This window comes from Phocoena phocoena, chromosome 7, assembly GCF_963924675.1.
Source record: "Phocoena phocoena chromosome 7, mPhoPho1.1, whole genome shotgun sequence".
Taxonomy (NCBI): domain Eukaryota; kingdom Metazoa; phylum Chordata; class Mammalia; order Artiodactyla; family Phocoenidae; genus Phocoena; species Phocoena phocoena.
Window position 1 is genome coordinate 16720696 of NC_089225.1, and position 26371 is coordinate 16747066.

The following is a 26371-nucleotide window of genomic DNA, read 5'->3' on the forward strand; positions in this document are numbered from 1 at the left end:
CCGGTTATAAGAGAGGAAAGAGAAAATAGCTTGGCTTGAAATAAATGCTTAGATATTGATATACCTTTTTACTTCGCAGTTGGCGTGAATTATGTTATTGCTGTCCAAATCTGTGGGCAGTTTTTACCTCAACAAGCATTAGGTTTTACAAGTAAATGTTTTTAACTATCAGAAAAATTAGTAAGATTCAGGTATGGATGGATACCACTGGCCACAATTTCTGCAAAGATGGCCAGTCAGAAACCAGCCTCAGTTTCAACGCCTTTTCGGTCTCTCTCTCCTTTATATCACTGTCTCCCTTTGAACAAGTACCTGTTCAACATCTTTTATGGGTAAAACTGTAGATAACAAAAGTCAGCGACCTATGTGGGTGTGTGGAAACCATTGATATGTCTATAGGAGGTTGTTTTTATTCTGTGTTTGGGGAGGAATAGTAAATTATTGCACTATAAACATATTGGCATAATAAGTGGCTTATACTCTTAACTTTAATACCAATTGGTAATTTCCTGAGTCATTATAATCAGGCTTTAACATATTAACTCTGTAAAGTCTTGATCAATGTCTTCACTGAGAAAAATCGTCACGACCTAGCACATTTCCATCTATTATAATGTGCTTGGTCAATAAACATCATTTTTATTGTAATTATGGAGAGCTGGACTCCCCTCTCGTGCAGACCGTCGTGAAAACAGAAGCGTGAGATTGTGCGGGATCAAGGTGCCATCCATAATAGCACATTCAGCTGGATTTATGTCCCTCTCCAATTAGGGGACAATGAAGCTCAAATTAATTTAGCTCACAGCTAACTAATGAGCAACAGCAAAATAGCTCAGTATAAAAATTGTTATTGAGTTTTATTTCCTTCCACTTGGTGTCCTGGGAGAAGATGCCAGCTTGAGGTCTGGGGTGAGGGACCTTGAGGTTGTCTGTTCCTGGGTTTCATGACAGCTCCGTCCCCTGGTGGACCAACATCTAATGAGTTGTTAGAGGTCCACAGAGATGGGCTTCTTCGGTCAACTCATCCTTGATGGCTGCCTTTTTTTTTTTTTTTTTTTTTTTTTTTCAGTACACGGGCCTCTCACGGTTGTGGCCTCTCCCGTTGCGGAGCACAGGCTCCGGACGCGCAGGCTCAGCGGCCATGGCTCACGGGCCCAGCCGCGGTGGGATCTTCCCGGACCGGGGCACGAACCCGTGTCCCCTGCATCCGCAGGCGGACTCTCAACCACTGCGCCACCAGGGAAGCCCGATGGCTGCCTTTTGAGTGAATTCTGTGCTCTAGGCCACTGTCTGGTATAATTCCAGCCACATCTATAACTTAAAAATTTCTAGGAACCACATTTTAAAAAGTTAAAACAGGTGAAATTAATTTTGATATATTTTATTTGATTCTATGCAAAATATTATTTCAGTGTGTAAAAAATGATAAAATATTAATGAGCTAGTTCACATTCTTTTGTTGCACTAAATCTTCAATAACAGATGCGTATTTCACATGTACAGCATTTCTCAATTCAGTCTAGCCTCAGTTCAAATGAGCAGGAACCACGTGGGGCTGGCAGCTGCCATGTTGGACAGGGCAGGTCTGGGCTGAATTCCTTCTACTGTAACAAGGTTTTACTTCCCTCTCTAGGGTTTGCAGGTTGGGGGTAGGTGGGCATCGGCTTTGGGGGCTTAGTGGCAGTAAAGAACATGCAAAACCTACAAGCATGAAAAGGTACTACATTTTCACTTTTCCTATTAGTCTAGCATGCCGTTGGCATATTTACAGTCGCTGTGAATTGCCTTACTGATCGTGCCACCATCCACCTTCCACACTAATAAAGGCAGAATAGATCCTCATAAATATCCTGTTCCCTCATTATCAGAGCTTGGCTTCACCAATTATGGCCTCATCAAAAAGTTTTTTTGTCATATTATTATTATTTGTTGCCATGAAAAAAATGCACATTTTTTGGAAGCCTGACTCTAGTGTGATTGCTTTGATATCAGACAGGGCATGAAGCATATTGTCAAATGTCTATTTGGGGAATAAGGAGCCACTGAGTATTTTATCTCACTGGCCATGTTCCGGAAGAAAGCACAGACTGAAATCTAGGAGAGTATTTTAATTGTTTAATATTATAAAAGTTTAATAGGAATTCCGAGGCGTAAGGCAAAGGCATCGTTTGTCACTGAACTTGATGACTGCAAACTGGGAGTCGTGTGGTGTGTGCCTGGGGCTCTGGTGTTTCCATCACGAGGAGACCCTCAGCATCTAATGAAATGGGGTGTGAGGAAGAGAAGGGGAGGGGGAAGAAGGGCCACTGCCACGGCTGCTCCCATGGATGTTTATAGCCATGAATCAGGCTGCCCGCCAGCGCAGGAGGCATCAACCGGGTACAATCTCATCACTGCTGTTTCCACCCTGTCCTCTCAGACTGGATAGGTAGCTTCCAGAGTCCCGACTGGTCTCCCCGTGTCCAGCCACGTCTTCTCCTCAAATCATCCACCACACAGACTTCAGGGAGATTTGTCTAAAATGCAAGTGGGAGCCCATCACTCACTGCTAAAAGTACTTGCGGGGCTGCCTCCGCATTGCCCTTGGGTGAGAGACTACGTATTCCTTGGCAGTGGTATACAGGCCACTGTATGATCCGGCCCCAGCTAACTGCCCTTCCTCTCTCTTTCCCTCCCTGCTTGCCTCCCTCTCATGTTTAGTTTATGCCCCTGCATCTCTGCGGCTCCCATGTCCCTCCTCAGCCTTCTTCACCAAGAATTTTAGTCCACCTCCATTGTAGGACTCTGCTTAGGCTACACCTCCTCCAGGAAGCTTTCCAAGCTTCCCTCACCCCACTCCAGGCAGGTGAACTGCCTGTGCTCTTTACTACTTTATACCCTCAGCAAGTTGTACCCACCTCAGTCACGATGCCTGTTTGGCCACCATCTTCCATCCAAACAAGACCTTGCCTCACTCGTTTTTTATTTCCCCCCTTGTTTTTAAAAAGTTATTTATTTATTTAATTTTGAAGTAGAGTTGATTTATAATGTTGTGTTAGTTAAAGGTGTGCAGAAACGCGATTCAATTATGCATACACACATATCTATTCTTTTTCAGATTCTTTCCCCATATAGGTTATTACAGAATATTGAGTAGAGTTCCCTGTGCTATACAGGAGGTCCTTGTTGTTTATCTCCTTTATATATAGTAGTGTGTATGTTAATCCCAAACTCCTAATTTATCCCTCCTTCCCTTTCCCCTTTGGTAACCATAAGGTGGTTTTCTTGTCTGTGGGTCTCTTTCTGTTTTGTATATAAGTTTATTTGTATATTTTTTAGATTCCATATATATGTGATTTCACATGATATTTGTCTTTCTCTGACTTATTTCACTTAGTATGATAATCTCTAGGTCCATCCATGTTGCTGCAAATGGCATTATTTCATTCTTTTTTATGGCTGTGTAATATTCCTTTGTATATGTGTACCACATCATCTTTATGCATTCACCTGTCGATAGACACTTAGGTTGCTTCCATGTCTTGGCTATTGTATATGGTGTTGCTATGAACATTGGGGCGCATGTGTCTTTTCAAATTAGAATCTTGTCTTTTCCAGGAGTGTCATCTCACTCGTTTTTGAATCCCATGTGTACGCTTAGTGCCTGGTGCACAGCGGGTGCTCAGTGGGGGTCTGCTGATGGACTGGACCTGTCCTGTGAGGCAGGCAGAGTTTTCTGGACCTTTTCTCTCTACTGGCAGATGAGGCATGATGTCAGCTCTGGGGGAGGGTCAGCTGGGCCCCCTCAAGAGGGGACAGGTGATGGGGCTGAGTCATCTGCCCAGCGCCTGCCAGACACAGATAGCACATGGCAGTGAAAGTGGATTGCTTTGGTTCAGCGTGATGGTGTCTGGGGACCCCACCAAGAATGTACATTTAGGAACGGAGTGGAGGGGATGGGGATGGAGGTGAGGCCTGAGAGCGCAGGAGTTTAATCTCCATCTTGATGGCAGTGGGATCCAATGAAGCGTTTTTAGCAGGGCGTGGGTGGTCAGGTGTCCTGGACCCAGGCCCTTAGAGCTCACGTTCATGGCGTGTGCGTATCTCTGCCAGTCTCTGATGGGGGAGCTGCAGAGGATGGGGCCAGAGATAGGGACTTGTGTCAGCTAAGAATATTAACAGCTTGTTCCTGCTGTTAATAAGGAAGGAACAAGTGGATATTAGGTGGTCACTGGCCTTAGCGCTCTGACTTTCCAGCGTCTTCCTGTGAGGTGCATCTTATCTTCCTCATAGCATTTAACTCCCTCTGGAGTTACCTTCTTATTTATTTATTTACTCGTTGGTTGGCTGTGTCCACTGCTAGAATGTACACCGTGTGAGGAAAGGGGCCTCATCACACCACAGAGGTGGTCTCATGCACCTCCAGGCCTCCAGATCCAATATAAAAACCCTGAGCTCAATTTCCCAGGTGGATGTTTGGAAGCATCTCCCAAAGGGTCAAGGCCTTTCCGACATTTTGTACGCAGTTGATTTCACCAAGCTGGTTGCCCCATCACCATCTCAGGGACCTTTATCTTTTTTTGCTCTTACTGAACAAATTAGCCACTGTGACACTGGATACTGATTAGCAATTCGTACAGCAGTTATTTTAAAAATTGGCAGAATTCCATTGTTTTGTTCCTTAATTCTTTTTTTGTTGTTCCTTAATTCTTAATTCACATTTTTTTTTTTTGCGGTACGCGGGCCTCTCACCGCTGTGGCCTCTCCCGTTGCGGAGCACAGGCTCCGGACGCACAGGCTCAGTGGCCACGGCTCACAGGCCCAGCCGCTCCGCGGCATGTGGGATCTTCCCGGACCTGGGCACGCACCCGCGTCCCCTGCATCGGCAGGCGGACTCTCAACCACTGCGCCACCAGGGAAGCCCTAATTCACATTTTTAACGTACTGTGCCATCATTCATACGATGGGATTTCCTCTTCCGTGTGTGCCTCTAATGGATCAAAGGGTTCTTCCCTCCCTCAAATAATTATGAACATTGAAGAGTTACTGCAATTGTTCAGTCATTTAAAAATTTGAGCTGAGAATATTTATGGCCTTTCCTGTCCTTCCCTTTGTGCCAAGTTCGTAGTTGCTGGTGTAAATGTGGCTGAAAATGTGGAGTGCCATTCTGATACTTCCAGAACCTTCTCTTGGCCTAGCACTTGGTGGGATTTAGAGTCCCTGTCCCGTTGGAGGCCATCATTAGCCTTCCGGTCAGCCCCGCACTGTGATGTAAATGGTCAACACACATGTCCCCACCTCTCACTGTGCCCATCCTTCCGGCTCCCATGTTAGCCTGGGCTTCTGCAAACATAGTCCTTCCTCTATAACGAGATCACTCATTGAATTGTCCAACGGAGTTTCCGGAGAGCAACAACTTTGCCCTCTCCATCTCTGTCTCCCCAGAGCCCTCTGAGAGGGTGGTGGGCATCCATGAATGATTCCGAACAACTGAGTTGTAATAAACACAACATCCAAATGTATTCTGTATGACAGTCATTGTTCTTAGTTGCTTTTAAATATACTAACACATTGACTCTTTACAGCTACCCCCTGAGGCAGGTACTGTTACCCCGATTTAATGGATGAAGGACTAAGCCAGAGAGAGACATTGGGTAGCCTGCCAGTACTGGGAGAGCAAGAGCCACTGGGTGGCCCCAGGCAGGTGACACCAGAGCCCGCCTGCCAACACCCTGCACTGCACTGCCTTCTGGTGTGGGTGGAAGCCACCGCTTACTTATATGGCATTAGGGACAGGAAGCAGAGCTTTCCTTTGTCTGATTCAGGGGCTTCCATGTTGGGACACCAACCCATTCCCCCTTGATCCCAACAACCATCTAAGAGTAGAAATAAATGCAAACAGCAAGAAGTTGAATTGACACGGACCTTCCTTAATGCCCGAGGACTACCTGGTAGATGCCAAGTCAGAATGCTGGGGAGAAAAGCTTCCCCGCGCTCCCTCTGGTCCTGTGTCTGTGGCTTCCGGCAGTGCTGGGGAAAGGCGATCCAGCCTCCGTAAGGGACAGGGCCCTCTGAAGAACTTGTGATAGGGCTAGTGGGTAGAGGATTGGCCTCAAGGGCACACATGGCTCTGCCACCACGTACCCATGAGACAGGTCACTCTGAGCCATCTGTACTCTGTAAGATGCAGGTGCCCCTTAGGTGCCCGGAGACAGCCTGGCAGAGCGTCGTTGCCAGGAGTTTCAAAAGAGAAGGGACTGAAATTAGGTCTTCCCATATCTATTTTGCCAAGTAAGGAGATTTTAAAAGGGACAAAGTGAAAGAAAAAGACCATCTCTTGCCACCATCGTTCGGTAACAGTATTTTAACTCCCTAAAATATAAATGGACTTAATACAGCTAAGGAAAGGAAAAGTCCATTCAGTTGAGTTCAGATGGTTCACCTTAAGAAAAACTCACATTTTGTTCAGTTCAGCTTGGACCTGTGACGTTCTGTCAGCCATCACTGAGCTTTAGGGAACAAGTAATGTAGGAAAAACAGAGCAGAAAAAAAAGAGCAGCCCTTGGGCTTCCCTGGTGGCGCAGTGGTTGAGAGTCCGCCTGCCGATGCAGGGGACACGGGTTCGTGCCCCGGTCTGGGAGGATCCCATGTGCCGCGGAGCGGCTGGGCCCGTGAGCCATGGCCACTGGGCCTGCGCGTCCAGAGCCTGTGCTCTCCGCAGCGGGAGAGGCCACAGCAGTGAGAGGCCCGCGTACCGCAAAAAAAAAGAGCAGCGCAGTCCTACTCTTGCTGCCCATTACTTGTGTAACCATAGGTAATTTCTTTAGCACCTTTAATCTTTACTTTTCTCCTCTATGAATTGTGGGCTGCTTGCCATGGGCGTTTTGAAGCTTAAATGAGGCATGTTGAGTGCCTATGACCTGAGGGAGGAGTTCAGACCATGCTTAGAGGTTTCAGAGCTGTGATTCTCAAACAGTGATTCTGACAGGCCGCACCAGCATCACCTGGGAACTTTCGAGAAAGGCAGGTTGTTGCCCCTTGCACACCCCCCACTCCATCTGCTGCCTCAGAAACTGTGGAGGTGAAGCCCATTAACCTGGATCTTAAACCGCCCTCCAGGTGATGTTTTTTAAAATTAATTTTTATTGGAGTATAGTTGCTTCACTATGTTGTGTTAGTTTCTACGGTACAGCAAAGTGAATCAGCTATACGTATACATACATCCCCTCTGTTTTGGATTTCCTTGCCATTCAGGTCACCACAGAGCACTGAGTGGAGTTCCCTGTGCTACACAGTAGATTCTCATTAGTTACCTATTTTTTTTTTTGCAGTATGCAGGCCTCTCACTGTTGTGGCCTCTCCCGTTGCGGAGCACAGGCTCCGTACGCGCAGGCTCAGCGGCCACAGCTCGCGGGCCCAGCCGCTCCACGGCATGTGGGATCTTCCCGGACCGGGGCACGAACCCGTGTCCCCTGCATCGGCAGGTGGACTCTCCACCACTGCGCCACCAGGGAAGCCCTAGTTACCTATTTTATACATAGTATCAATGGCGTATATGTGTCGATCCCAATCTCCCAATTCATCCCACCCCCCCTTTTCCCCTTGGTACCTATTTGTTTGTTCTTTATGTCTGTGTCTCCTCCAGGCGCTTCTGATGGCCCGCTCAACTTTGAGCACTACCTCTGTAGAGAACACTGCCATGTTTGTAAGGGTAGCTGGGCTCTGGCCAGAACACCTGTGAAGAAGGGTGCCGAGAGCGGCTTAGGTTTCCCTGGTAACTGTCCAGCTCAGGCTGCTCTTATCCTTATCAATCCATCCCTCCCGGAATGAGGCTTTCCATGATTTGTTAATCATGGGTCATCCACCTGCCTGTCCCTGTTAGATTCTCATGGGTAGGCTCAGGACACTGGTGCCCACCTTCTAGCCCAGCAGTGGGGCATTGCTCTGCAGAGTGAGGGCCCCTCCCCGTATCTTGCTGCCTCTGACTTCCATCTGCCAGAAGCTGGGCGAGCTCCATCCTGCACTTCGTTGTTGGCTAGCTCCTCTTGGTGGGTGTGTCTCTCATTTCCTCTGTTGGATGAAGCTTGTAGGTAGCTGCTGTGGCCGATCTCCCTGTCTGCACACTCTCTCTCCTCCAGTCTGGTGCTGTAGGACGTTGCTGTCAGGATCTTGGTCCCAAGGTACAGCTTTGACTGGGTCGTGCTCCCAATCAAAATGGTCCCTTCACAAGGCACCCACATAATAAATCCCAAGTCTTTAGTCTGGAACACAAGAGCCTCCAAAATCTAGTGACACTGATTGGATTTCTTTTAAAATAAAATTTAAAGCTATAGAAAGCACAGAAAATAGTGTGTCGTGTGTACTCAAAAGTGACACATGTTAATATATCACATTTTTAAATCTTTTTTTTAGCGACGAAATCATTTACAGATAAAGTCTCCTTTCCCCTCATTCCTTCAGACCACCTTTAGGGCATTTGCTTCTGCAAGTCACCTTCATACAACCTACACTTGAGCCGAACTGGATCCCTGGGAATTCACAGTAGAAGCTCGTGCTCCCCTGCCTGCATTTGTCTGTGGGGGACCCTGGCTGGAACGCCCAGCCCTGCCGTCCTCCCATCAGCTGTCCCATCCCGTGCTTGCTCAAACCCTACTTGCCCTTCAAGCGCCAGTCAAATGCCACCCCTCCTGTACAGTCCCCGGATCTTCCCCACATCTCTCACACTCCCCCAGCTCTCCCCATTCTCACCCTCAGCCGGAGCTAACTTCTAAATCCCTGTGTTTAGAGCACAGGATTCATTCAGAGCATAGGGTTGAAAGCTCAGCTTGGCCATCAACTAAATGTGGCATCTTTGACAGACTCGGTGTTCTCATCTGTAAAATGGGGATTCAGTGTAAAGTGTTCATTCATTGTCTGACGGGCAGCCAGATGGGGAGGGCTGATGGCAGGTTTATGGGGGCGGGGGTGTGCTCCCCAGGAACCGCTGAGATAAACACTCCAAGAAAGCAGACATCTAACATCTCACAGCATCTGGCTTGGAAAAGACCTCTTCAATGATATCTTGACACACGGCCTTGGTAGAAAACCTGAGCAAATATGAACCAAACAGGTCCATGATTCCAGACCCCAAAAGCTCTGCAAACTTGAAATTTACCATAACTTATTTGGCAGTAAAACCTGGACTAACCTGATACGAGGCTATTTATGGCATTTATCAAACTGCAAAAATTCATGCCTTTTGCTGTAGAAATGTGTGCGTGTGTGTGTGTGTGTGTGTGTGTGTGATTCCAGGATTCTTTCCTGGAATCTGCAGGGGATGTTTTGTAGCACACAGTAGATGTCCTGTATCACTTTTCTGAAATCTGGGCAATTCTGAATTCCTAACCACATTTGGCCCCCAGGGTTTTAGCCAAGATTTGTGGATCAGTACAGACCCCAGCGGGAGGGATCCTGCCGCTGTCCACCCTGCCCCCAGCAAGTTCCTAGTCCTGTAGGCTCCCAGAAAAATGGTTTTCTTCCACGTGAGAATCTTTGAAGTGCAGACAGGGTCCAGCCCAACCTGCAGCTGAAGCCCAGAGTGATCCTTTACTCATTGCAGAAATGTGTTTTTTTTTGGTGTTAGAAACACAGCATAGACTCAAAAGAAAGGGGGCTCACGCTGTCTGCAAGATGCTCTGGGCCTTATCGGAGGGCTGTACCAGCCTCCAGGGGTCAGTACCCCAGGCTGCTCCCCCCGACTCAATACCCGCACACTCTGGGTTTTCGCCCCTGCCTCCCCATATTGTGGTGTGTAGGGAGAATGTCCCATTTTCTCTGCGTCCTACTAGGTCCTAAAGTCCTGAACTAACGGTGCTCAGGGATGAATGGGTGGTCTCTCTCTAGACGCCACTTAAACTTTAGCCAGGGTGCTTTGTGCTTCCACCCAGAGGGTTGACTAATAGAGGGTTTTCAAATAACGTGCTATTTGGGGGCCGAGGAGTTGTTCTGATTACTCAGTGCTGTTTAATAAGCTTGCCCCAAACCCAAGTAGTAGCTTAAGGCAGCCGTTTTATTTTGCTCACAATTTTGTGGGTCAGGAATTTGGGGGGTGCTTGGCTAGGGGGTTCCTCGCCGATCCACGTGAACTTAGCTGGACTGGCTGGAACACCTACTTGCATTTTATTCTGTCCATCAAAGTGGTCACTGGGGCTGCTCAGATTCATGGGGGAGGAAGAGAACCCCCTTCTTATGGGTTGCGGCAGGAGCGTGTGGGATGCGAGACACTGGACCACTTTTGGAAAACTGTAGTCGGCATAGGAGGCTTCCAGGCTGATCAGGGGCCTAAGTGGAGGAATCTGTAATTCCAGTCCAAAGAGTTACGATGGAGGAAACTTGGGGTGCAGAAAAGCCCAAAGAAGATTCTCTCTCTTTACATATATTTGGGCAGAGAAAAAGAAAGTGTTGTTAGGAAGACCAAGAAATTCCACGTCCCTACGCCTCACCTACATCCTCTCCACACCCATCCCTCACACTTCCGGTACCACCATCCCCCGCCCTTCTTCCTTGCACCCCCATTCTCAAGGTGGTGAAAATTCCTTTAACGTGCAGAAATCTTTCACTTCCACTGTAAAATAAGAAAGTTAGAATTTAGTATTAAGGCCTGCTCAAGCTGATAGCAAGGGCTGCCAGAGAGCTTGTTGTGAGAACAGGAAGGCAGCATGAGCCCCAAGGCCCTGGAGAATTAAGAAAGGGGAGGAGGGGGGTCAGGACGGAGAAGACCCGCCATCCCCATCTCACAGCGGCAGGGAGGGGTCCTCCTGCCTGATTCCTACCGGTTCCTCAGCTTCTCCTCCTTCCCGCACGGTCCCCAGCCGACTCCTGCGAAGACCCCCGTGTGCCATGTGGGAAAAAACTCTCCAGGGAGCGTTTTGATTTCAGCGTGTTACGTCCAAACAGCCCTGGTCTGGCCGCCTGGGCTGCCCGTCCCTGCAGGTGCACTATTGAAGGCAGTCTCGCGGCCACTGCTGTGAAACTGTGAAATGCCCGCTGAGAGCTGCCAGTGTCCTGGCGGACCGGTGACTAGGGTCCCACGTCCTTTCACTCCGGAGTGTGGTGTGAAACTGAAATTGAGTTGAGGCTGGATTCTTTCCTCCAGGTGAGCTGCCTTTGAAAAGAAGAGAATCCCTATAAAACCAGGGGCTCACTTTAACTGGCAGTGCTCCCACGCTGGTAAGCCAGCGCCCAGGGCGCCCTGTGATTATATGCTTGGTGGCATCTCTGGGGTGACCATCCTGCCCCGGCTGCCCTGCCTCTCAGCCTCTCCTGGACACCCCTTTCCCTCTGTGAACTGGGGTCAACTCAGGAAACATGGGCTGCTTCTTTAAGGAACCTGAGCCGGACTTGGGAGAATAGACCTTTTGGAAAATTTAAATCATATCCCATATTTATAGGGCAGAAAAAACACATTTTGGATATTCCATGGTTTTCTCTTATCCACACCACTGTCTCCTTCATCAGTGACAGCATTCAACGTCGCTGAAAAGCTAAGGAAAACGATGCAGTTGAGCCAGTTGTGTGGACTGAAAACCCAGGGGGAGGGGAAAGAGCAGGTGTGTGGGTAACCCCTGAAGATGACTGGGCAGGGGTCGGCAGGGTGATTTGGGGTGGGGTGTGGGCAGAGGGCTTGAACTTTTAATCTCGTTGATTGCACAGCCATCTGTGAAGGAGGCACAGCGATTGGACAGGGTTTTTGTTCTTGTTTTTGTTTGTTTTCCTGTACTCTGGGCTTTGGTCTCTTCATCAGCAAAGCAGAGGCAATAGGAATATCTTCCTTATAGGGCAGATTGGGAGTTTCAGTGTGACAATGCGTGCAAAGCGCCAAGAACGATGCCTGGAACAAAGGAAATCATAAATGTCCACTGTGACCGCTACCATTACTATTTGATAGAAGAAAAGACAGCACAGCGAAATGAATGAGAGAGGGAATGTGGTAGAAAAGAAAATCTACAGGGCCAGATGCACACAGGCCATCTTGGGTCCTAATCCCAAATCCACCAGTTGGCTATCATGTGACCTTGGCAAATTCTTTAACCTTTCTGAGCCTCAGTTTCCCCACCCCCACCCAGTAAAACAAGAAGACGGCAGATTCAGATCAGCAGGTCTGGGATAAGGCCTGGGACCTTGCATTTCTCATAAGGTTCCAGGGGATGCAGATGAGGCTGGTCCGGGACTGCACTCTGCGTGACAAGGGACAGTGACGCTCTGTGATGACTGTAGGTACCAGTACGGAGGGCTCACACAGGGGAGAGGGAATGATCCGTCTTCCTGGTCAGCGTCTTGAGGATTACGGGAAGCTCTCCCAAGAGGTTTCCCAATCATCGAGGCTTCCGAGGATGAATAGACCATCAGCGTCCGTAATGGGCTCAAGAACGGTTGTCAGACTTTTTACATTTTTCCCCCATCAGCGTTAACAAGTCATAGCCACGAGTCAGTTTTGGTTGGAAGTAGGTGCGTGGATAAAGATGGAAGACGTTGGCAGCCAGTTCTCGAACTTGAGGGAACATCCGAATCTCCCAGAGGGCTTGTGAAATGTAGATTGCTGGGCCCCAACCCAGAGTTTCTAAATCATTAGGCCTGGACTGGGGCCCAGGAGTTTGCATCTGTGACAAGTTCCCAGTGGATTTCGAGAACCACTGCTTTATAGCAAGAGGCCTCCCACCCCAGGGCACACACAGGCCAAGGGTTATAACTGGGCATAGGGGGTGGGGCAGAGAAGCCCAGAGGGACAAACACAATGGGAGGGGCTGCTGGAAGGGGTTTTGTTAAGACTGAGCCTGAGGCTTGAGACTTGGCCAGCACAGTTGACGCAGACAAGACGCTGAGAACTGACCGCTGTGTTCACTGAGAGCGGCAGATAGCTTATCAACCCTTGGATTCCTTCCACCCAGTACGATGAAGATGTAGTCATCCCAACTGAAATTACTTTTCTTCCTTCCCTCTACTCTTTCCAAAGCATGACGCTTTCCAGGAGCCTGGCTATAAAAATGAAGACCCAGACCAGCCCCAGTAGGCCTCAGTGGACATTAGCATGTTGGTCTGTTGGCAGCTCAGGGGGCTCTGGAGCTCGGGCAGAACCTCCATCTTTAGAGGTATTTGAGATGGGTTGGTTTCCAGGGATGCAGCAGCCTCTCCACTAAGAGGAAGGCATCATATATAAATATCAAACGAAGAGAGGGAGGGAGGGGCTGGCTGATATTTTGGCTGACCCTGGATCCTCTGAGAAAAAAAACCACTAGGGCTTGAATTAATTTTAATTCAATGGAATATTTTCATAAAGCTGTCCTTGGAGCAGCAAGACGGTGTGTTTCAGATTTTCCACTGCTTCCGGTGAGCCACACTGATGGAGGGTCATTGGGGGTCACAGTAGGAGGAATCCCACTAATTGCACCATAAGGGACATTTGCCCATTAGCTCAGATGGATTGTCTCCTAACAGAGCCCTTCTGGAGAGTGCTCTTGTCAGTGAGGGGTGGGAGGAAGGGAATTGAAAAGTAATTGAAATTTGCAAATGGCATTTCCTTGGGCCCTGGACAAAATGAGTTCCATATGGCCAGCAGGGGGCAGCAATGCAAAAACAGTGTTTCTGGTGTGTGTACCAAGAGCTGGGTGCTGTCTCTGAAAATAGCTCAGCAGTGAGGATGGCCGAGGCCGTTTACAGATAATTTCCAGAGTTGGCAAAGCTGGGCCTGTCACGCCCACCCTTTCCCCCACAAGCAAACCTTTATTTTTCTCAGTATGCTGAGAAGTCAATAAATGTTTAGGTCTTCTGGGTTTTAATTCTGCAACTTTTCTTTTCATCTTTTGGCTGCTCTGTGTAATTTGGACTTTCTGGAGCCTGACTGAAAATTATAAGTAAACTAGGATTAAGAAGGCGGCTTTATTAATATCATAGTTCAGTTAATAGACATTTAAAAACGTCTATTTCACCTCTCCTCTGGGTTGAAATTTTCTTAGAACTATAATCGCGGTGACACCGGTACACCAAGTTGGGGAACTTGCTCGTCGCTATTTGTTTTAAAGTTGAGGAAATGAGACTGACAAAATGCAAGAAAACAAATCTCAAGGAATAGCCAGTTTTTCCCAATTTAGGGATATTAGTTTGTCTGTTCCTAAAACTAGGACTCAGCCTGTATTATATTTTCTCAGCAATTGGTCAGGTTTGCTTGTAAATGACTTTAATTGTAGATGGCTTTGCCTGTTTTGCTGGGCTGGAGAATTCTGCAGCCCAGCATACTTCTCCTTTGGGAAGCTTCTCACATCTTGCACAGTATTTCTCTCCACCACCCTCTGCTGTTACCCGCCCAAGGTTAATTTAATCCTGTTGTTCTTAAATGAAACCCTAAATCATCCTCCTTCCCTTCCCTGTCTTTCTTCTCTCTGTTTAAAGCCTTCCAGGATGTAATAGTCTGGAAAATATTTCAATCATCGTGCCTCCTTTTCGGGTGGCCAATTCTCTTCGGCGTGTTCTCTGTGGCTTGTACTGAAGTGCAGTTTTTCACAGTGTTGTTTTTAGTTTAAATAGCATGCGGCGCGCAATTGCTAAAGGTCTTCTAGAACATTCCACCTGGGGTCTTGCCATTAAATAATATTCTGATGGAACACGTACCTAGCTTTCCATAGGAAGAAATGCTATTGGATCCCAGCCCTAATTGGCTATAAATTTAGCTAAAGGTCCATCTGCCTTGGGAGTTAGACCATCTTCTCTGAGCTCAGAATAGTGCCCTGGATTAGATGTTTAATGGATAGACTTAGCGAATAAATATGTGCTTGTAAGTGTGTTGTTTAGAAAATAAGTGAAAGGCATTTAATTCTGCTAAGCCAGCAAATGTAAGTTTTCTGTCTTCTTACACTGTCTTGCTACGTGTCAGCTGCTCAGTTTAGCAGCTGTGTGACCTTGCATATATTACTCAACCTTGCCGAGTCTCAGTCTCCTCGATTGCAGAATAGAGAGCGTGAGGACCAAATAGAGGTATGCAGTGTTTAGCAGAGCATAGAGTCAGTCCCCAAGGCATAGCAGCGACTTCTGGATTTTGTTGTTATTGTCGTTGCTACTACTGCTATCATTATGCAGCCTAATTCCCATGCCTACGTGTCTTTCAAAGTCCCCACCTGCCTATACCTTGTCATTTCTCAACACACATTACTCAGGGAAGCTTTCTCTGATCCCCCAGACTAGGGTGCTATGTCTTGGCTATTGTCAGTAATGCTGCTATGAACATAGGGGTGCAAGAATCTTTTTGAATTATAGTTTTGTTTGGATATATGTCTAGGAGTGGGATTGCTGAATCATATGGAAACTCTATTTTCATTTTTTGAGGAACCTCCATGCTGTTTTCTATAGTGGCTGCGCCAGCTTACATTCCCACCAAAAGTGCAAGAGGGTTCCCTTTTCTCCACACCCTCTCCAGCATTTGTTATTTGTAGACTTTTTTTGTGTGTGTGGTACGTGGGCCTCTCTCTGTTGTGGCCTCTTCTGTGGCGGAGCACAGGCTCCGGACGCGCAGGCTCAGTGGCCATGGCTCACGGGCCCAGCCGCTCCGTGGCATGCGGGATCTTCCCGGACCGGGGCACGAACCTGCGTCCCCTGCATTGGCAGGCGGACTCCCAACCACTGCGCCACCAGGGAGGCCTGTAGACTTTTTAATGATGCCCATTCTGACCGGTGTGAGGTGGTACCTCACTGTAGTTTTGACTTGCATTTCTCTAATAATTAGCGATGTTGAGCATCTTTTCACGTGCCTATCGCTCCTCTGTATGTCTTCTTCGGAGAAATGTCTGTTTAGGTCTTCTGCCTGGTTTTTGATTCAGTTGTTTTTTTGTTGTTGTTGAGTTGTATGAGCCGTTTGTATATTTTGGAAATTAAGCCCTTGTCGGTTGTATCATTTGCAAATATTTTCTCCCAGTCTGTAGGTCGTCTTTTGGTTTTGTTTATGGTTTCCTTTGCTGTACAAAAGCTTGTTAGGTTTGATTAGGTCCTATTTGTTTATTTTTGCTTTTATTTCTATTGCCTTGGGAGACTGATGTAAGAAAACATCAGTACAAGTTTTGTCAGAGAATGTTTTACCTGTTTTCTCTTCTAGGATTTTTATGGTATCATGCCTTACATTTAAGTCTTTAAGCCATTTTGAGTATTTTTGTGTATGGTGTGAGGGTGTGTTCTAACTTCATGGATTTACATGCAGCTGTCCAACTTTCCCAACACCACTTGCTGGAGAGACTGTCTTTTTTCCATTGTATATTCTTGCTTCCTTTGTTGAAGGTTAATTGACTGTAAGTGTGTGTGGGTTTATTTCTGGGCTCTCTATTCTGTTCCATTGATCCATGTGTCTGTTTTTGTGCCATTACCATGCTGTTTTGTTTTTTTTTAAGTATTTATTTTTAACATCTTTATTGGGGTATGATTGCTTTACAATGGTGTGTTAGTTTCTGCTTTACAACAAAGTGAATCAGCTATACATATACATATATCCCCCTATCTGCTTCCTCTTGCCATCTCCCTCCCACCCTCCCTATCCTACCCCTCTAGGTGGTCACAAAGCACCAAGGTGATCTCTGCCTACCATGCTGTTTTGATTACTGTAGCTTTGTAGTATCAGACAGTGAGATCTTTGATTCAGGACAAGGTCTTCATCTTTGGTGCCCAGAGCATGTCACATCTGGAGCCTGTACAGGGTAGTCATTCAATGGAGGTTTGCTCTGTTCATTAAGCCTGTGTGTCTACCAGGCTTTGCCCTCCCATGCATAGAAGGAGGTTTCCTTAAGAGTCCCATTGTCTATGTTACTATTGAACATAACTGAAAAGCAACAAGACCAAATCCTCACCTGGAGGTTTCATCATCTCACTCTAACTGTGGACAGTTTCCTCAATTAAGAGCTTCACAGTGACTTTCTAAGGTACTTGCCCTGAGGATCTCATTAACAGATGGTCCAGAACATGACTTCTTTTTAGTTAATTCACATTGATGCCAAGAGATCAGGTTGTGTCTTTTTGTGATGCTCACCAACAACCTGTTTAACGGTCCATTTTACATTTTTCAGGAGGACTTAGGTCAAGATGAACTGCCTAAGTTTCTGGAAATCAGCCTTCCCCTATTTCTGGAACTAGGGTATTTGCTCACCTCCTGTCTCCTGGCTTCTCCAAGAGCCCAGGGGAGCTACTGAGAGAGTCTCTGAAGTTCTTCTGGAACATTCCTCCACATCCCAAATGTAATTTTGCTGATCCAACACCCTATCTCATTGCCATAGATTGATGGTTTCCTGCTATCTCCTGGCTTGATGAGGACTTCAGTTGTCTTCTGGGACACTAGCTTTACACTGTCCAATTTGCAGACTCATTGCTAGGAGAGATAAAAGCCCAGTTGGAATTTTAACACTCTGTTTTGTGTTACCTATTAATTTTGTCACACTTCGTCCAATAAGTAAGTCTCCCTTTGTTCTGTTTGCTCCAGATATCATTTAAAAACCTTCTTCTGGGGCTTCCCTGGTGGCGCAGTGGTTGAGAGTCCGCCTGCCGATGCAGGGGACACGGGTTCGTGCCCCGGTCCGGGAAGATCCCACATGCCGCGGGGCGGCTGGGCCCGTGAGCCATGGCCGCTGAGCCAGCGCATCCGGAGCCTGTGCTCCGCAACGGGAGAGGCCACAACAGTGAGAGGCCCGCGTACAGCAAAAAAAAAACAAAACAAAAAACCTTCTTCTGTTGTCTTCTTTATCACTCATAAACCTCTGTGAATTGGGGGTCTTTCTCTGGATGCGACGATTCCTACACGACCTGCACATATTTAAAAAATTCGTCCTGACTTGCATGTCTCTCTTTCCATCCTTTGTCCTTGCCTTTTAACCTCCTGAGCTGAACAGGGAGGCCTCTGCAGAGCATTGTTGCTTCCTTTAGAGGTTGCCCCTCTCCCGCCTTTTCTTCCTTCCTGACTCGGAGTGGTCGTGTGATCAGGATTACATTTTATAAGCAGGAAATTCTAATTACTGCACAGTGGCAGCTGGAACAACTTATCCATACCATCCTTCTGGTCCTCCAGAAGCAGCTGCTAAGAGGGTGATGACTGTGTAAGCAAGCATGGTATCAATTTGCTCTCTAGGTGGGCTTGTGTAGGGAAAAGAACAAATGAGGTTGATCGTGTTTCCCTGGAAGGAGAAATAGAGAAGGTGGCGTTCCAGGAGCAGAGAGGTGGAGGAAGGAGGCTGCAGCAGGTGTGCACCAGGCTTGTGCTCTGAGCATCAGCCCCTCCCCATGGACATTGATGGCAGGTGGTGTCCCCACTGGGCTTCCCTGCCAGCCTATGTGAGGGCTGCTTGCAGATGCCGGCAGTGGTCCATCTCTTCCACCAGCGAGTGGAGTCAGGGAGGTCATTCAGGCCTCCATTACTAGAGTCTCACCCATGCCTGTTGCCCAGTGGGGCTGTCAGAAGCATGTGGATTTGAATTCTATTACTGCAGTGATGCCCTGGGGTCTCCAAACTTCACTCAGAAGTGAAATGCCTCCTTCTTTCCCTCTTTTTTTTTCCATTCTTGATTCTGTATGTTCTATTTTCAGCTCCCATAAGGCCAGATGCTTCTCTGGGCTTAGTTTATAGCTAAGATGACCGTTACCCAGAGTGTGCAAACCTGCCTGGTCCCAAGACTCATGGCTGCCAATCTAAGAACCCTCTTCCTGTTTCCCATTTCAGACTTTTCGTCTCTACCTTTGTTCCTAACACTGTCTTCCAAATCAAGATCTCTAGTTTCAGTGGAGAGGTGTTTCTTCATTCCTGTATCAGGATCCACATCCGTGGATGCATATTTTTGTATCATTTCTTCTTCATTGAACCTAAAATATGTAAGGAGGCGAGGTGAAAATAAATACCAAGAAAACAATAGAAAATCCCCATTTTTCAATCCCTGGTGAAGTAATTGGTTCAGGCAATGATCATCAGTGGATGAAACCATGAGTCAGAGGTTCATGGGGATGTTTACATGGGAGGGGTCAGGCTGTCACATCCCGAACTCACTCATTAATGATAGCGCCACTGAGAGAGGAAATACCAGTCATCGTGGACCCCTAAAATACAAACCACTCAATACCACCTAAGGAATTTTTTTTTTTCCCAGCAAAGACCTCAGCTTTTCATTCAACATGTTACCAGAGAGGTTTAGTCAAAAAAGACCAAAGCCCACGTCATCATCGTACTCTTCAGATTCTTCTTTGTTTGCTTCTACTTTCTTCTCTTCAGCTGGGGCAGCAGTGGTAGAAGGGGCAGGACCTCCCGCTGGGGCAGCATCAGCTGCTGGGTCAGCTCCACCTGCCCCCACGTTGCAGATGGGGCTTCCGATGTTGACATTGGCCAAAGCCCTTGCAAATAGCCTGGCCAGAAAGGTTCAACATTTGCACCGGCTGCTTTAACGAGGGCATTGATTTTATCCTCCATGACCATCACCTCATCGTCGTGCAGGGTGAGGGCCGAGTAGATGCAGGCCAGCTCCGAGATGGAGGCGGGTGAGTGCTAAGCAGGGGCCGCTGGGCACGGTGCTAGTCGCTGGATGAAGTGACGACCTCACCCCACCGCGGCCTTAGCTTCCTTGGAAGGACTGAGCACCTTAGCTGCAGCTGGGGCAAGGGACAGGAATATTCTTGACAAAATAAAGTTGAACCTGAATTTAGTCAAGCTGCATTTACTGGAAATACAGGGAACAGAGGAACAAATAAGATGACACCACGAAGAGACAAGCTGACAAATTCAGAATGTATGGCATTCTACACGTCACCGCAACAGTAAAGGCACAAGACCTCAGAGACATAACCACCACATGTACTCGAATATAATGCGCGTCCTTGTCTGGAGGCTGATTTCAGCAAGCGGACTGCGAACTGGCCAAGTGATGACATTGACTAGGAAGCGATTATTGCTAATTTTGTTAGACCTGTTAATTTTGAATCAGGGTGATGAGTATACGGGGGTTTGTTACGCTGTCGCCTCTATGTTCCCATGTGTTCGAAAATGTTTATGGTAGAAAATATTTTTACAAGTTAAAAGATAAAGCAAGTCGGTCAGTATATTTCCTAAGGGGGTCGGCGGGGGGCAGGGATTGTCTAATATTAAATGACCCAAATGAGTTATCCTGCTTGATTTATATCCCTGTCTTTAATAAATTAGGATTCTGGTTTCTAAGTTTAAAAGGGAAGGCAGGTGGACATCGTTTGTATCAGTAGAGTGGTTGGAGTTTTACAGTGGACAGATATTTAACGTACCCTTGGTTTTATGATGGAATTAGAGGCCATACAGCTTCTTCCAGACAGACACCACGTGGTAGAAATAGAGCATCTGAAGACTGGAAGGGACCCAAGCATCCATTTAGCTGCCTTCCCTCTGAGCTGGACCACTGTAAACCATCCAGGTTAGGGGTAGGGTTAGGGTCTTTCTTTCAAAGTCCTTCAGAGAGGGGGAGACATGACCTCCCCAGAATCTGCACGTTAACCGCACTCACCATCAGGAAGTCTTCTTGAGAGTCCCGGTACTGAGAGAAACCCTCTCCGTCTTATCCTGTGAACACTGAAGAGGAGGGGGCCCCCGTCTGAGAGTACATCACATCCCAGGAGGACTGGCATTAACCACCAGGCCCTCGGCTTCCCTTTCTCCTCTTTTCCTTATTTACCAGCCCTTAATCATTTGGAAGGTTTTTATCCGTGGTCCCCCGTTTTCCTTGTTCCTGTGGGAGAGACCCACGGCTCTAAAGGGCTACTAGCATCAAGGACAAGGTGCGAGTTCCCTGATGGGCTCCCACCAGCCCCACGCCTCCTGGCCACAGTCTCTGTACTTGCCCTTCCTTGATTCCAAGCCTCTTCCCAGCCCTTCTGGAAAGTTCCACAAGACTCCTTCATCACTCTGTTCATTTGCAAACTGCCAAGGCACTGTGAGGCCTTGGTTGTTTGGATCCCATATTTCCAGCTTCCACAGTGTTGTAAAACAATCCCAAACCAGATTTTATAAACACCAATCCCTTTGGCTGTAAGAAGATGCCTCTGGGCTCCTTCACCAAGCACCTGGTTCGAGAAGGTTCGAGGTGGGCCCCAGGTGTGGCGTCAGATAGCCTGGTGGGAGCAGGGCCGCCTGTTTGGCTGGTGGCATCTACAGAATGCCAGCTTTCCCCACACAGGCCAAGACTGTTGAGGAAGTGAGAGCAGGTAGGAAAGTGGAGAGAACAGAGAGAAGAGGGGCAAGGGTGGGGAAGGGGTTAGAAAAATCAGCAGCCGTCCCTCTTTGAGCACACCCGCCAGCCTGTCCTATCCAAACTCACCACATGTGGGCTTCTGCTAGGGGGAGGGCTGCCCTGAATCTCCCCTCCCACACTGCGTTCAGTTAAGTAGCCCTCCTGAGGGCTTACGGTGCCATGCACATACTTCTACGCTGCCTTATAACCCTATACAGTGTTCACTGCACGTATCTGTAGACGCTTGACCGTAGGCTCCTGAGATCAGGAGGTACCCTTTTGCTTTCTGGTTCCCCAGCCCTCAAACTATACCTGTCCACAATGCCTGCAATGCTGCACTGGGGTTTTGACAGGCCTTGTGCATGTGAATGGGTCTGTGTGAGTTGGTGAGGGAGAGAAAAAGACGTCAGGGTATCCTCCTGAAAGCCCATCAAATTATTCAGCCTGGTTGCCTCGTTCAGAATTCACCACACAGCACAAAACAAGCTAAATCATGGAAAAATAACACTGTAGCTTGGACAATAATGAGTATGCAAGCAGCATAACGGTGAAGTACTGAGAGAGCCATCTATTGTAGGGAGTTTAGTCTTACCTTAGTGAAAGATCAGGGGCAAAAGCACAAGAAGACAAAAAGATCCTGCTAATTTTGAAAACAAGAAAATGGGTAACTAGCTAACATGCAATGGGTGAAGATAGGGAAAAGTTCAATCAGTTCATCCATGGTCCAGCCATTTTGGAAGATGGCAGACCTCAGTCTTTGGATACTGACAAACAGCACTGTGCCCCGGGAGGCACCTTCCTTCTGGAAAAAAAAATTTGGACTCTGTGTTGCATCTGTGGTTTGCATGGTATGAACTGCCTCCACCTTTGTTCCAAAGTGCTTTGAAAAGACTGGATGTATTTATGACAAATACAGGTGTATTTGTCCTTTCAGACTGATGCAAGGCATTAGAAGGTCAGCTATTGCAGCTGGAAAGCAGCCAGCAAATGGGGAGGCCACAGAAGAAGTTTGTGACTTTTTAAATTTTTTTTGCGGTTCGCGGGCCTCTCACTGTTGTGGCCCCTCCCGTTGCGGAGCACAGGCTCCGGATGCGCAGGCTCAGCGGCCATGGCTCACGGGCCCAGCCGCTCCGCGGCATGTGGAATCTTCCCGGACCGGGGCACGAACCCGTGTCCCCTGCATTGGCAGGCAGACTCTCAACCACTGTGCCACCAGGGAAGCCCATGTGACTTTTTAAAGATAATTTATTTCGGTTCACAATTTACACAGGATATCAAATCTGAAGGGGACCCCAGGGTTACCCAGTTTAACTTCTTCATTGTATAGATGAAAAATGAGGAGAAGAGTAGTGACTTGCTTAAGATAGCATTAGTAGTACTAAGAGCTTCAGTTGATGCTTTCTGATTAATGTAGTGGTCGTTCCATTATTATACCAAGCTGCATTTCCATCCAGAATATTTTTATAATGCTGATTAAGCTGGTTTGTTTTGGTGAACTTTTCCAGCATTTATCCTAGACTTTATCAAGTGCAATTTTAGGAAGGTGGCTTTATGGAAGCATTAAATGACCTACTGTAGCAGTTCCTTCTATTCTAATGTAGAGGAAGAGCACCGACTGCATGTCCTGTTATTATAAGTTTGGTGGTTGTAGTCTATTGCCATCAGTATTATTTAGGAATGCTTTTGGGTGCATGAAACAAAAAACCTAACCACGATTGCTTGAATGAGTATAGGTTCATTTTTTCTGACATAACACGAAGTCTGGATGTAGGAAGCTTTGGCTTTGATTCAGCAACTCAGTGATATCAGGAATTACGTATAGTAGTGTGTATATGTCAATCCCAGTCTCCCAACCCTGAGTTTTATACCTTTGGGATTTTATACAATGAACCTGTGTTGCCTTAAAATACTATGTTACACAAGCTGACACCAAAGACCTTTCTGAAGCCAGCGAGAGTTCTTTGAAGGCCACATGCTTGGGCTCTGAGTCAGATAGTTTACGGCTCTGTCACTTACTAGTTAGGTGACCCCACTTATCTGCTCCAAGCTGCAGTTTTCTCATTAGGGAGATGTGACAGTCACGAGTTTGTGGTGAAGAATGAATGAGGGGATTTACAAAGACTTCTAGAAACCAGAAAATGGTCTTGTCTGTTAGCCTCCTAGCATGCTGAAGGCAGTCACTGACATGCAGCCCTGGGTCCCGGGTTGTCTGTACTGACAGCTAAATGACATCTTTTGTGCCCGGTATAACTGGTTCACAACAACCCCTTACCCCATCAACAGCAATTACTTTGTATTCACTCTGCTTAAAAAGCTGAGGAAGAATACAGTAGATTAAGAAAGGAGACAGATTAAAATGCTGTCCTGGAGTTTAAAGGGGGCCGGAAAACTTGACTTTGCAGCATAACTCATTTTTCAAAGGATTTGCATGTGCATTTTCTCCCTCTAGACTTGTGATCTCTTAATAATAAGTACAAAAAACCCAGTTATTTTTAGTGCTTCTGTATCTCATCTCCCACATAAGTAGTGAGCTTCATTTTGGAAAAGACCTTGCTTCATACAACTTTGTACCATTCAAACCTTCCCCATGTGGCTGCCCTTAAGCACTTTTAGTACAGTGTGTAGTGGTTATCTAGTGCTGTGTAACAAATTACCCCAAAACTTAGTGCTGTGCCTCTCACAGTTTCTATGGGTCAGGAATTCAGGACGGACTGCTTGGTTGGGTGGTTTTGGCCCAGGTGTCTTGTGAAATTGCAGTCCTGTGTCAGCTGGGGCTACGGTCATCTGAAAACTTGGCTGGGGCTGGATGGTCCACTTCTGGGGGGATCACTCACGTGGTTGGCATTGGCGCTGGCTGTCGGTATCCCAGTTCTATACTTATGGGCTTCTGTCCTCAGAGCATGGTGGCTGGGTCCCCCCAGAGCAAGTAACCAAGAGAACACGATGAAAGCTACACCTTTAATGACCTAGTTTCTGAAGTCACACATGAGAATTTCTGAGCACTCTGCTGGTCACACACAGACCCCTGATGATTCACTATGGGAGGGGACAAAATAAGTGCATGAACACCGGGAGGTACCCTGGAGTCCATCTTGAAGGTTGACTGCTACACAGATGTTATATAGAGCATATAGTACCTGATAATTTATTACATGGTATGAACATGTACATTGCGCATACAGTGTATAAATGGTAAAAGCCAAAGATTGGTTTTACGATTGGGGGAGAGGGTACTCTAGTTTGGTGTCTCAAACTTGAGTGTGTGTTACAATCACCTGGAGGGCTTATTAAAACACAAGTTGCTGGGGCATCCCTAAAGTTCCCGATTCGGTAGATCTGGGATGCGGCGGGAGTTCACAGGTGATGGTGATACTCCTCTTCCGGGGCCACACTTTGATCATCGCTCATCTAATTTGTTTAGAGATGCTAGCAGCTGTTTAAGAAAACCTTCTTCAAAGCAAATACAAAATGGTAAAATTCATTATGTGTATCATCTTAACTTGAGGCTCGCCGAATGATACAGAGTTCACGTAAATGTACAAATCAGAGAGAGGGCAGTATATGAACAGCTCTAAGCAGTGGTGAGCTGGCAAACTCTCCACAAAAAAGACACAGCTTTGAGGTGTAACTTGCCAATTTCCATAGTGTAAATGCTCCCACCATGGCTGATTATCACCAGATTGCTGAATGTTTCACATTTAACTCTCTCTAGTTGGAACACACCAGCTCCAGCACCCCACTGGCTCTAAGCAAGGTCTTTCCTCATCACGTGTGTTTCTGAGAAGACTGTGGTGGGTCCAGGTGGGGCTGGGGATGGCCCGGGGATTCAGATAGCCAGTCTTTTGTACGCTAAAAACTGTCAAACGCCAGGCTCGATGTTCTTCCTACCTAGCATGAGATTTTTTTGAGGCAGCTAAAGTGACAGGATATAATTGTGCAGACAACTCTGTGTGGCAAAGGTAGATGCAAAATGGGACTTTTCAAATTCTCCCCCTTCACATACTGCCTCCACCTTGTACAGTCAATTCTAATGACTACTCCAGGCCTTCTGTTCTAAACAGGTTCAACCTCACAGAGTGTCCTCCGCATCAAAGCCCTTTCTGGCCTCCCAAGACTCATTTCCTCGGGGTGGGTGACAGGAACTACTTTAGTGAAATTCATCTTTTGAGCTGCCAGGATTTCTGTTAAGGGTATAATATCTGAGGGCCTATAGACATTTGCGTAGAAAATTTATTTGGCACTTCACCTTGTAGGGGGCTGGTGACAACTGTTTACCACTTTGAACTGTTGCTTAGGTCTGAAATTGCTATTTAGCTTGTAACCTTCTTGAGGGTACAGAATTGTTTTGTGTGTTTGTCACAACATCTACGATGGTGCCTTGGGTAAAATACACACTTAATAAACGTTTCATGACTTCTAATTTGGAATTCTCTTCGTTGTAGCAAACATTGTCAGCCTAACAGAGAGCTTCAGTGGCCCTAATCCCGAAGAGTGAGTCATTTGGGAATTTCAGTTACCATGAGAGATAAGTGGAATACGATGTTTTGGTAGGAAGTCCTTTGGGGGTATCCCATAATGCTTCTTTTTTGTTATATAAAGGACAGAGTCTAAGAAAATAGGATTCATGCCAATTTAGTGCAATTAAAAAAAGGCATAGCTTTCGAGGTGGGAAGACCATGACCCCTGTGGGAATGCCATCCTGAGTAGCCTTAGTAGTTATCTTATTCTGGGTGACTTTCTTAGCCTCTCTGAGCCTCAGTTACCTGGTCTGTAAAATGAGACTAACAATAGCCACTTGGCAGGTCTTTTGTGAAGATGAAATGAGATAATCTATGAAAAGTGCTAGGATGGAGCCTCGTGGGGAGTGGACACATGTTAAATCCCCCCACTGCCTTATTTGAAGGAATCCACATACCTGTTCCAGATGTACCAAAGGTCCCATGACTCTGAATTGCTCTTTTTTTTTAATTTTATTTTTTTTATACAGCAGGTTCTTATTAGTTAGCTATTTTATACATATTAATGTATATATGTCAATCCCAGTCTCCCAATGCATCCCACCACCACCACCACCACTTCCCCCCTTGGTGTCCATACGCTTGTTCTCTACATCTGTGCCTCTATTTCTGCCTTGCAAACCGGTTCATCTGTGCCATTTT

At 46.9% G+C, this 26371-nt stretch overlaps 1 protein-coding gene and 1 pseudogene across 1 annotated transcript in view; one reads left to right on the forward strand and one right to left on the reverse strand.

Annotated features, from left to right (window-relative positions):
• Nucleotides 1-26371, forward strand: part of GPR39 (G protein-coupled receptor 39) — a 232180-nt gene that overhangs the window by 100844 nt on the left and 104965 nt on the right. The window lies entirely within an intron of this gene.
• The window catches only part of LOC136125877 (large ribosomal subunit protein P1 pseudogene), a 101899-nt pseudogene continuing 94688 nt past the window's right edge, over nt 19161-26371 (reverse strand).